The 12,216-nt window shown below is 36.9% G+C and overlaps 1 long non-coding RNA gene across 1 annotated transcript in view; it reads right to left on the minus strand.

The window, feature by feature from the left end:
* LOC145520893 (uncharacterized) overlaps positions 1–12,216 on the minus strand; it is an 867,842-nt gene that overhangs the window by 176,438 nt on the left and 679,188 nt on the right. The window contains exon 9 of the long non-coding RNA XR_014064880.1: positions 1,623–1,674. This is a non-coding gene — a long non-coding RNA (uncharacterized LOC145520893). The remainder of the gene's footprint in view (positions 1–1,622; positions 1,675–12,216) is intronic.

Consider the following 12,216-nt stretch of genomic DNA (forward strand, 5'->3'; position numbering starts at 1 on the left):
ACTTTGAGTGACAATTTTCTCTTCAGTGATTCTAGCACCCATTGCCTTTGGGAAAGCTACAAGTCACTCAACCGCACCAGCCACTGAGAGGGACTCCCTATAAGAGGCATTGGGATCCCCTGATTCTCGTTACTGGAACAACGTTACTACATTTCAGTTTCTCCACAGGATTTATTAAGATCTGTACTCCAAACAGAAAGGAGAAAGATGTCTTCAGCCTCCCTGATATATACAGATCTCTAGCATGGATGCCATCTTTCTTAGACTATCTCCCAAACCCTGGAAGAATTATATGTTGATGGCTCCAAGCTTTACCCTGATTTCTTTTTTTCCTCTCTGTATATAGAAACCACTTGTATAGAGGCTTACAATTAAATAATCATCTTGAGATGTTCCCTGTCAGATTCTGGGCCTCAATCTGATTTCTTGCCCTTGTGATTCAGGCTGGGGAGCCTGGCAATCACACCTTTCCAAACACATAAACAACAGAGCAGGTTCATACTGGCCCTCTCTCCCCCACCCATTAGAAAAAGACATGGGAGCCCAGCTCTTTGTGGCTTTTCATTTTTAGATCCACTACACCTTTCCAGAAGCAGTATCTACAGAGAATGCTAAATAGGCACCTCCTGCATTGAGATGCATCTAAAAGATGTTGTTTCCCTGTAAAAAAGGATGATTACTTCCAAGTAGCTATTTTCTAAGGTACAATTGTAGACCTTCAAAGTCAGTTTGTTAATTTGGTGATATTAACTTTTGAGTCACTTGACTAGTCAGTTTAGGAAGCAGCAATTCTCTTAAAACTCTTATAATTACATTTGGACAAGTTTGCGCGTAGGACCACAAGTCCACCAGCTTATTATAACCATGGCGCATTTCACACACCATCTTCATTATCTTGTGCTAAAGAAGAGAACGCACACTCTTCTGTGGGTAATTTTAGATCGGCCACTGACACACTCCACAGTGTTTATAAAGAAAACAAAACTTGGATGTTGGCCCTTTTAATTATAACTGGCAGAACTGCTACACCCAAAAATCACATAATCTCTTCACCATATTATATCTTTGAAGACATCTGCTTACAAAGCAGTAACAAGGAACTCGGAATCTAAAAACAAACTTTGTACTAGATTGATTGGTTTGGCGAGCCACGTTTCTGAAGTACTGGCGGATTCTGAAAGATGTCTTCCTGAACTTCAAAAAAAGCTTAAAATATGCTACCATGGAGCTACATCAAATTGTCCTTGGTCTGGACTGGCAGATGAGAGCCCATTATTAGGGTGCCTATTCTTGCTAAGGAAAGTCAACTGGCTCAATGGAAGATGCCATAAATTTCACCAGCCATTTCTACTGGTTCACAGTTTCCAAATAAATGTCTAGCTAATGAAACATTTTGATAAGTTCAGGGCACTATTTCACCTGAGAAATCACCACCCTCAAGGTACTATTTTCTAGGTGTTTTAAATAATATTTTGAGGATGATTGAGAACACTAGACACTCCACCAAAGCTGATCTATGACATCATCTCAACTATTCATCAAACATGCGCTTCTCTTCTCATGAATGTGGACATGATCTGAGCTCATCTTTGAGTTATTACTCCGTGATCCTAGTCACTTACCTTAGGGCAGATCTTATAGCTTGCAGAGTTTCTAAGCTCATGGTACTTTAATCTGAAAGATAAAAATGGAACAAGTACTTATTAGTTAAACTGTGCTCTGCAGATGGGTAAGAATCTTTCTTTTTCTAGGTGAACTGTAGACATGTATTTGAATCAAGAGTGTGAAAAAAAAAAAATTCAAGCCCAATGCAAAAGCCTGAATTTGTTGCCAAAATAAAATTGCCTACGTTTTATGTAGTCATCTAATTCATAAGGTCCCACCCTCCTTCCACAACTCCAGCCAAAGAGTCTGTTTTTCCTTCCCTCACAGTATTTTCTGGAATCCAGGACTAGTTGTTAAGCCCTAACGTGACTTAAGATGCCTGCTGGAAAAGTGAAAGCAATCTCATTGTGCTGCAGGAGTTCAACCAAAATGATTCCTGTTGAGGTTTGACAGAAAACAACAAAATTCTGTAAAGCAATTATCCTTCAATTAAAAAATAAATTAAAAAAAAAATGACTAACGGATTTCAACATTTAGAATATCCAGTTGGACAAATATTTACTGCTCAGTGAGTACGTTTATTTTAAGAATCTTAATCCAAAATGACTTTGCTGGTGTTAATGCTGTGAACATTTGTCTACATTTCAGACAAACTGATCTCCCCAACCTCGGATGTTAAAAATTACAATTGTAAATAGGTACACTGCCTAAAAATTCTCAAATTGTGTATATATTTTTTAAACATCAAAAGTGCTCAAAACACTTCAAAAATGTTGACATTTGTTGTCATTCTAACATAAATTTTATTAGTCGAAAGTGTGTTTTCTTTCTTCAAAATGTTTTTCTGAGAAGCGCAGAGTAACTGCTGTAAGTCCAGAGCACTGAACTGTTAACAGGGGGCAGGTTTTCAGGTTCCGGTATTTTAGTGCATGCATGGATGTAAGTGTTTTGCTCATACTTCTCTCTCTTGCAAATATGTAAGCCAAGAAAGTTAATAATTTTGATGTGAATTAAAAACTTCTGAAGGTCTTCATATACGAAGCACAGACTTGAGAAACATTATTAGAATTAGCAAACCACTAGGAAAACAGAAAGTGTGAAAGTAAAAAAAAAAAAAAGAATGATTACAGCACTAAGAATGATTTATTTTAATGGAGCTCGTTCAACATTTCCATTTTGAGTATGTATGGTACAGTTTCTGCAACATATTTTCTGTTTTCTTTTTTTGCTAGGTCAAGTCAGGAAGACTTTGGCTGAAGAAAATCAGAACAGACAAGAGATAACACAAGAGAAAAATAAAATTGTCCCGTGAGGTTGTCATTCTAGAACTTTCTGTTTGCCAGGGAGTGAGACTGTAATTTTGGGACTAGGTATATTTGGGTAAAGCCTTGGGTTCTCAGGACTTGCAGAGAACACAGAAAGGGCCAAAGAGCAGCAGGCGCTTCTAATCAGAAGAGTTACACTGCATGTGCTGAATCTTACTTTCTTTACAGTGTGTAGCGTTGTGTCTGCAGAGAGACGTCCCAGTTATACCTTTTGGGTAGCTTTTATGCAAGTTTGCTTTGCAGGATTGGTCTTCTAAGGTGTTTTCCCGGGCCAAGTAAAATCTTGACCCTTGAAAGAGGATATATACATATGCACCCACTGCGAATGGATTTGCCTTACAGGCTGCAAACACAAAATTCCTTGCAGGCGCAGAGAATCTAGAAAACCTGTGACTTTAGCACGGCTCTCTCAAATGTGAAGGAAGCAAGCTCTCGGCTTCTTTTTCTTCTTGTAGGGGATGTAAATATGTACTTTCTGCAATGAGTAATGGTACAAATAAAATTATGTTTATTATCATTTTATTCATGCCATTTAATTATAGAAGGAGATGGGTAGTCAGATAACAAAACAGCCATAAACAAGGGAAGGGCTCCTGTGCTCTTTTTAAATCAATGCTCTAAAACAATTGGGAAGAGCGTTAATAGAATGCCCAGTGAAAGACAGACTCCATAAACCTAAATGTTCACTTGGGGTTCATCAAATAATGGACCGTTGGCCTATTTTTCAAGCCATTCTTCTGCAGTAATTTGACATTTGATAGGATTACCTCTGGATTTTGGTGTGAGTCTCTGCTGTGCTTGAGAAGATTGTCATCTTTTGATTTAAAGATAACAGCCGATCATGTGAAAAGGTTCTGTAGAGTCAGCCTGTGACTCATAACCAAATATCAAGAAAGATTTTGTCTACAGTTTGCTTTCTTACCTCACTGTTGTAACTGAAATGATCAAATGACTAGTTTCCATTATAAACATCGTCTATTTATTTTATAAAAAAAAAAAGTCTGACATTCTTCAGAGATGAAATATATGAGGATCATAAAACTCAGAGGTGTTTCTTTCCCCTTGAAAACTCAAAGCATTGCTGATTATAATTTCAATTTCAAAGTTTCACCAAAAAAGATGAATCAATTTTGTTTAAGCAGAACTTTGAACAATTAAAAGAAAAACCCGAACGGGTCAGACATAGATAAAACTGAATTATGAGGCAATGGAATTATACACAAGAGAACAAACACAACACACCTAAAACACACTGGCAAGGCAACTGACCATTAAAAACATAGTTAACAAGTTACCAAACATGCAAGTACGAATTTTAAAATTAAGCCTCCCAATTGCCTATTTCAAAAAATGTAATGAGTTTAGAGTGGCCTTTTTATTATGCATAGTTTTATGTCTTTGGATTTCAAAATCACCTAGCATGCACGTTCAACTTTGCTACAATTTCCGGGCTGTTTTCATTTCTATTTTAAAAAAGGCTAAACAGTAAGATGTGCCTCTGCTTTGCATTCTAATTGCACGTAACTGATTTGCACTGCAGAACAAAAAACTCATTTTCAGATTAAGAATCGGGCACCAAGAAATAATTATTGTTCTACCAGAAAAAAAAAAAAAAAAATTCCCACAGCCTTCTCTCCTCATATATGGGAACTGTTTTCTAGGTTTCCCCCAGGTTGATCTCTTTTATAGACCACCATGCATTGCTCTTCAGGGACTAAAATAATGCAAATGGAAGCAAGGAACATACAACTGTTTTGACTACATTCTTCTGCTTGCAACATAACATTTGCCTTTTATTATTTTATCTTCAACAATCAAGGGGTGACTAAATGGTTGCAGGTGGTGATGAAAATAAAAGCCATCCATCATTATTTATTAGGCATGAAAAAGATACACAATAATGTAATTTAATCTCAGAGCAGACAATTATTTCCACATATTGATAATACAATGTGAAAACTGTCATGAATTCTAATATGATATTTTGGCTTTATTGGTGCACCACGGCCAGCATGACAAATAATGAAATTGCATCAAAAAGAAAAAAAAAAAGATAATTATGTGCATATGTCAATATCATGGATGGAAAACATATCACCAAATTTTTAAAGCTAATCTTCATTATTACTTGAACAAGCCAAAAGTTTGAAGTGGAAAAAGGCACATTTTCAGTTTTCGCTATTTAAAACACAATCTATTACATTCACACCACAATCTATAATCTGAATAAACACTGACTATGTAAGTGTTTTATCATATAAAAGTTTTGAAGACCAGCCAGTCTGCTAAAATATTTGCAAGAAGTATATATACACTATAGGGTCAAATTTCTAACATGTTCTTTGGTTCACTGTAGTCTGGTAAAAATCTGCAGATGAAAACTCTGTGATCTCTACTTTGGGTAGCATACACATGGCTATTAAATGTAGCAAAGAACGTACCTTTTAGCCAAATAAAGCAAGAAATGGTTGAAAATAAACATCTTTGGTAGGAAAAATCCTGACTGATGAAATGCTTGGGCAAAAAAATGTGAAAGCTAGTTTTTCGTTATGTTAAATGATTCCTACTTCTACTAGATTGTTGAACTCTACCTTCAAATAGCACTTGGAAGGTGAAAATATGACAAAAAAGAAATAAGCTAGCACTTCACCTCTGTAGATGGGAACCCAAAATCATCTTATGATATCTATTTGAATAGATTTTGGTTTCTGCCAGAAGAGCGATCATGACTAGAGACTTTCCTAGTTAGAAATCAATGAGATGATTTTTAAAGTAACTGTTAATTATACAGTGTGTACACACACATTTATGTGTGTGTACACACTGTATAATGGTACACATATTCATTCTACAACACACAGACACAGCATTCTCTTTCTCTACACTTTCTCAGAGACTAATTTATTTGCAGTCCACATATAGATTAGAAATAGGAATATAAGCTTATTGGATAAGATAAATGACCTCCTCTTAGAAAAATGTCTTTTAGAATTATTAAGGAAGGAAAATATTTTAGACTTGGACTGGGTGGTGGACAAGACCTGGAAGAAAAAGTGTCTCTGAGCGATCACAACACTGAAACCATTCTGGGCTCGGAGAGAAAATTTATATATCGTGTGGTTACTCAATTTTATAAAGGGAACCTAAGAACAAGTGTAGGCACTGGGTAGGAAAAACAAATGAAAGGAATAATTTAAAAAGTCAATAAGCCACAGGAAATCTGGAGACTGTTTCAAAACACCTTTTTGGAAGCCTAGCAAAAGTATGTGCCAGAGATCAAAGGGACACTTGGAAATGTGGCCCAAGTAAGGAAACCAGGGAGATCCGCAAACTATGGCAGGTCAGGTGTGAACAAGAATGCCGGCGAGCCAAAAGAGAATTCAAGAGTCCCTTGCAAGTGACTCCAAAACTAATAAAAATGTTCTTCAAAATATATCCATGGCAGAAAACCAAGTAGAGAACTAATGGGCTGGCTGATCAAGTGACCCTCTCTGGGCAAAAGAGATATTCTTCTTGGAGGCTGGAAACCCTTCTGATTTTATTAAAGATGCTTCATTCATTTATACATTGACTTTAATTCACACATTAAATTTTCCATCCATCCTATCATCTATTTATTTAAAAAAATACAGAACGCGTACCATGAACCAGACTTTGGGTTCAGTACTAGGCATACGGGCTTCCCTGGGGGCTCAGTGGTAGAGAACCCACCGGCCAATCAGGAGATGTGGGTTTGATCCCTGGGTCAGGAAGATCCCTTGGAGAAGGAAATGGCAACCCACTTCACTATTCTTGCCTGAAAATCCGATGGATAGAGAAGTCAGGTGGGCTACAGTCAATGGGGTCACAAAACAGTCCGACGTGACTCAGTGAGTAAACAACAACTGGGAATACAGAATGACATAGGTCATTCATTCATTTATTCTTTCTTTTCACTCATTCAATCATCAATTCATCCATACATCCTGTGTTCAGTTACCTATTCATTCCATCAAAAAATTACAGACTGTATATCATGAGACAGATCTTAAGTTAAATGCTTGGAACATATTAATACGTAAGACATTCATTTAGTCAGTCAACAAATATTTGTGCCAAACCCTGGTCTAATTCTTTGAGATAGATCAGTGAACAGCAGCAGAGACACTAGCCCTGTTTGAATCAACTTTCTTTTCTAGCAGAGAGTAGCAGTGGAGGTAGGCAACCTATATGACCAACAATTAATCACAAAATCAAAAGCAATCATTTTAATATGATAGGTATTGATATTATGGAGGGGAAGCTCAGGCAGTTGTGAGTGCCTGACGATGTCCCTGTCTGAGGCAGAAAACAGTACTTGATTTAATAGACCTACAGGAAGAAAGCCAAGAGAGTAGCAGGAGGTGAGGATGAGCACGTGGCACAAAGGTCACATTATCTGGGACATGAAGAACACTAGACTCCACCTGAAGAGCAAGAGGAGCAGCTGAAGGCTTTAAGCAAGTGTGATCTACTTGAAAAGTTTGATACACTTCTTTTCAAAACCCAGCTTGGCCCCAGGCTTCAAGTGGAGTAAAAGTTGAAGTCCATGCAACGACGTATGAGACCTTCTATAGTCTGTCCGCTGTCAGTCCCTGACTAAATTTTTTGTCTTTACCATCTTCCCCTGCTCAGTCTATTCTAGCTACACTGGGCTCCTTGTGTCCACTGGCTATTTCTCGCCTAATCCAAATGGATGCACCCTTACCTTTGTCAAATCCTTGCTCAAATCTCCCCTTGTCTATGAGGCATGACCTGAGGACCGGAATTCCCTGCATCTCTATCTTACCCTGCTTTGCACTCTCCTACCCTATCTTGTATCATTCACTGTCTTCTGATGTACTCTTATTACTTGGTATCCTTGGGTTCTGCATCTGTGGATTCAACCAACTGCAGACCGAAAATACTTGGGGAAAAAAATAGAGCAAGTCTTGAAAAGAGAAACTTGAATTTGCCAGTAACTAGTTACACAGAGTATTTACAACTATTTACACAGCAATTTACATTGTATTTATAACTATTTACATAGAATGAGGTATTACAAGTAATCTAGCAATGATTTAAAGGGTACAGAAGGGTATGCCTAGGTTATATGCAAAGGCGACACCATTTCATGTAAGGGATTTGAGGATCTGCGGATTCTGGTACCTACAGGGGCTCCTGGAACCAATCCGACCCGGACAGTGAGGGACAACTGTGCAGACCGTCCTTACTCTCATTTTATTGTGCTTTGCTTCACTGCACTTCATAGATGTCACATTTTTTTTTTTTTTTTACAAACTGAAGGTTTGTGGCAACCCTGTGTCAAGTAAGTCAACCTACATCATTTATTTTCAAAAGCATTATTTTACAATTAAGGTATGTATATTGTTTTTTAAGACACAGTGTTACTGCACATAGTAGAATGCAGTGTAGTGTAAACATTAACAGTGAGAAACAAAGTCACAAGACTCACTTTAGGGTGGTATTCCCATTACTGCGGTGGCCTGGAATCAAAACTTCAGTATCTCTGAGGTCTGCCAGTACCTTCTGTATCTCCCCAGGAGATCCGAGAGTTTTCGTCTTTCGTTCATGTTTACCTTAGTCAACTAAAAACTGAAGTAGTGTCTGGGATACACAACAATCATTTGCCGCACAGATAAATTAACGGATATGTTGGAAAACATGCTCATATTGGCATTTAAAAATAACTAGTTGAAGCTTGAAGAGTAATTTGGGAGAAATTAAGTGTAGATCTAGAAAAACAAGAGGCTATTTTGAGGGGCTAATGCAAAGCAATGGCAATTTAGGCTAGGGTGAAGGTGTCAGAAATGGAGAGGAGTCAACTGATTTATAAGATTTTTTAGTAGAATCAACTACTGCTTGTAGTAGAGTGTTGGAGTTGGTGCATACTGGTTTACAAGAGCAAGTAATTAAGTTTTGAGTAATTTTGTTAGTTGCCTGTTAAGCACAGTTATTAAAAATTAAATTATATCAACTTGTAATTAATTATATTAAAACAAAGTTATTAAAATATTCAACAGTAATTAATTCCTAAGCCCCTATTTACTACGTTTAACTATTATCTATGCTCTCAAGGCTATTCATGTCTGTTGTGTTTCTATGGGAAATATCAAACGGTGTGTTACTGTGCAAATTTTTTCAATTCTGTATTCAGTTATGTCACACTGGTAGCTGGAAATCAGAGAAGTATTTATTCCTTGGTAATTGTCAAATGCTATATGATTTATAGCATTTGAGCTTGCTGATTGAGCTTGCTTTATTATCTTGCTGATTTTGCAGACTTAAGAAAGTGATGGATAAAATCTTAATAATAAAGATTATTTTTAGAAGTATATCATGGCTGCAGATATTTCATTGTGAATATCACATGAAATTGAGGAAATATTTCTCCAGGATGTGAAAACAGTTATCTGATTCAGCAAAGAAGTCATTCACATCACTGATAAAAAGAATGAAATTCTGACATATATCTGTGTTGTTTCACTCTTATCTTTTCTCTTTAATGTAAGGTAAACTATCAACCAACATATGTATCTGAGTTACTTGTTAGTTTCAACCTTAAGTTGGCTATGGAAACAAGAGGTTTGCAAAAAACAAAACATTTTATGAGAATCCAGTGGCTATGTGAAATTTACAACAGAGGACTGTGTACTTTATTATCATTGTAAGTTGTGTACTATACATTCTTTTTCTAACTATTTTTTTTTTTTGGCTGTGCCACATGGCACGTGGGATCCTAGTTTACTGACCAGGGATTGAACCCATGTCCCCTGCAGAGGAAGTATAGAGTCCTAACCATTGGACTACCAGGGAAGTCCCTACATATTCTTTATATTAATAAAACGTGTATGTGTGTGTTAGTCGCTCAGCTGTGGTAGACTCTTTGCGACCCCATAAACTATAGCTTGCCAGGCTCCTCTGTCTGTGGAATTCTCCAGACAAGAATACTGGAGTGGGTTGCCATTCCCTTCTCCAGGGGATCTTCCTAACCCAGGGATCGAACCTGGGTCTCTCACACTGCAGGCAGATTCTTGACTGTCCGAGCCACCAGGGAAGCACAATAAAATGTATGATAAATATAAACATATGAACATTTTGTTTCTGGAGAACTGGTTGTTAAATAGTGTATCACTGAGTGTTTAGGGGTCAAAGAGACCCTTATATAAGACAGAGACAAAGAATAATAAAAACTGCTGCAAGTTTTTGCCTTCAATTGCCTAAATGATGGATTCCATACCTCTATACAGGAACACTAGAAAAGCACTAGGTTTGATGGATTGGGATAGGGAAAGCAGTGTCATGGGTCAGGTTGGGTGATATTGAGTTTGAAGAGACAGGTAGCAGCAACATGGGTGGTGTCATGAGATAGAAGCCACTGGACTGTATGACTCACTCCGTGGAATTCAGATACCTTGAAAAGTTGTCCAGTACACAGTGGATTTTCTTACGTAAGAGATGAATTTTGGTTGTGGTAAGCCACTGAGGTTTTAAGGGCTGTTTGTTACCACACCACAATTTAGATTAGAATGACCCTTATAGAAATTACTGTTGGAAATAAGTATTATAATATTAAAACCTAAAATAGGAGGCACTGACTTGATATTTCTGTGAAAGGAGAAAGAAAAAATTTCATGGCTCAGAAACAGAGGGTGCAATGGAATAAACAATTAAATCTGATCCCGTGGAAGAATGGGAAGCTGTGCTGGAACTTTGGAAAGAGAAGCCAGCTTATTTTGAAATGAGTAATGATGGGAGAAGACAATATCGGGATATTCAGACAGCTACTCAAAACCTGACTTCATACACCAAGACTACACTGCAGAGGAATTATAAATGTGATCTTTTAAGCATAGTCTAAAAGACTCTGCTTCGAGAATGATGAGTGTCTTCTCAGAAATAAGTGTGGTTCTGTAGATACTGACAAACAGAAAGAGGAGAAGAAGATGTGTACAGAACCTAGTGCTACCATAGAGGAATCTTGTTTTGGAGTCAAGATTTTTTAAAGTTCTGTATGTTCGAGAAATAAAATATTTCAGAAATAAGGATGAACAGGAGAGCAACACTGATATACAAGGGAGGCGGACTTGTTTTGGTATTCAGGAAGGAGATCACAAACCGATTTGAGGAAGCCTAAAGTTGATGCTAATAATCAGGAAAACGTTGACTGTTCAATAAGAGACAAACGTATTAAAAGAAAAAATAAAAGTCAAACATTTTTTTCTTCTGAGACAAATGATTGAGGAATCACTGATTGAGAAGAAGATATAAGACATCTCAAAACTGAAAGGACAGTCAGTATTTTGGATTAAAGAGGCAAAAATTCTAAGTTACTAATAGAGAAAATTATTGAGATAAAATAGATTTAACAGTTGAAAATTAATAGATACAAATATACTTTTAAGCTACTCTCCTGTAAATTAAGACCTAAATAAAGGGCTTACCTGGTAGCTCAGCTGGTAAAGAATCTGCCTGCAATGTAGGAGATCCCCATTCAATTCCTGGGTAGGGAAGATCCCCTGGAGAAGGGATGGGCTACCTATTCCAGTATTCTGGCCTGGAGAATTCCATGGACTGTATAGTCCATGGGGTTGCAAAGAGTCGGACAAGACTGAATGACTTTCACTTTCACTTTAGAGGCTATTTAAATTAACATTAACAAACATGAAAAATATGGAATTGTATCTGACTCATATTAAACAAGCTCCAAATAACCTGTTGTAAATTTACATGTATTTAAAGCACTCTTGGTCAAAATCAATAGAATTATCATCCACAATGAAGGGTGTAATATTTTGCTATCTATACCATACTTGATGATGTATGAGTCTAAATTTATGATACTGTAAAGAAGAAAGTGAATTCTGATTCCAAGCAAGGAAGAGCTTTCTAATAATTGTTACTGCTTAATTGTTTTCAAATATTTCCTTCTCCAATGGGGGAACTATTTTCCCCTCCAAATCTTAAAACTATATAAAAAGACACAAACAAAGCTGCCTTTCTTAAATCAACCTACTTAGAGCTGTAATCTCACTCACTGTCTCCATTTTTTAACAGCTTTATTTATTGAGGTGTAACTGACAAAATTGTAAGTTATTTAAAGTGATGACTTGATATATGTATACATTGTGAAAGGATTCCCCCATCTAGTTAATTAATACATCCATCACCCCATATACTTACCTTTCTTTTCTTTTTAAAATTCATTTTTTTGGGAGAACACTTAAGTTCTTCTCTCCTAGCGAATCTCAATTATTCCATTCAATCC

This window comes from Giraffa tippelskirchi, chromosome 9 (assembly GCF_054371585.1).
Source record: "Giraffa tippelskirchi isolate mGirTip1 chromosome 9, T2T-mGirTip1v1.2.pri, whole genome shotgun sequence".
Lineage (NCBI taxonomy): Eukaryota > Metazoa > Chordata > Mammalia > Artiodactyla > Giraffidae > Giraffa > Giraffa tippelskirchi.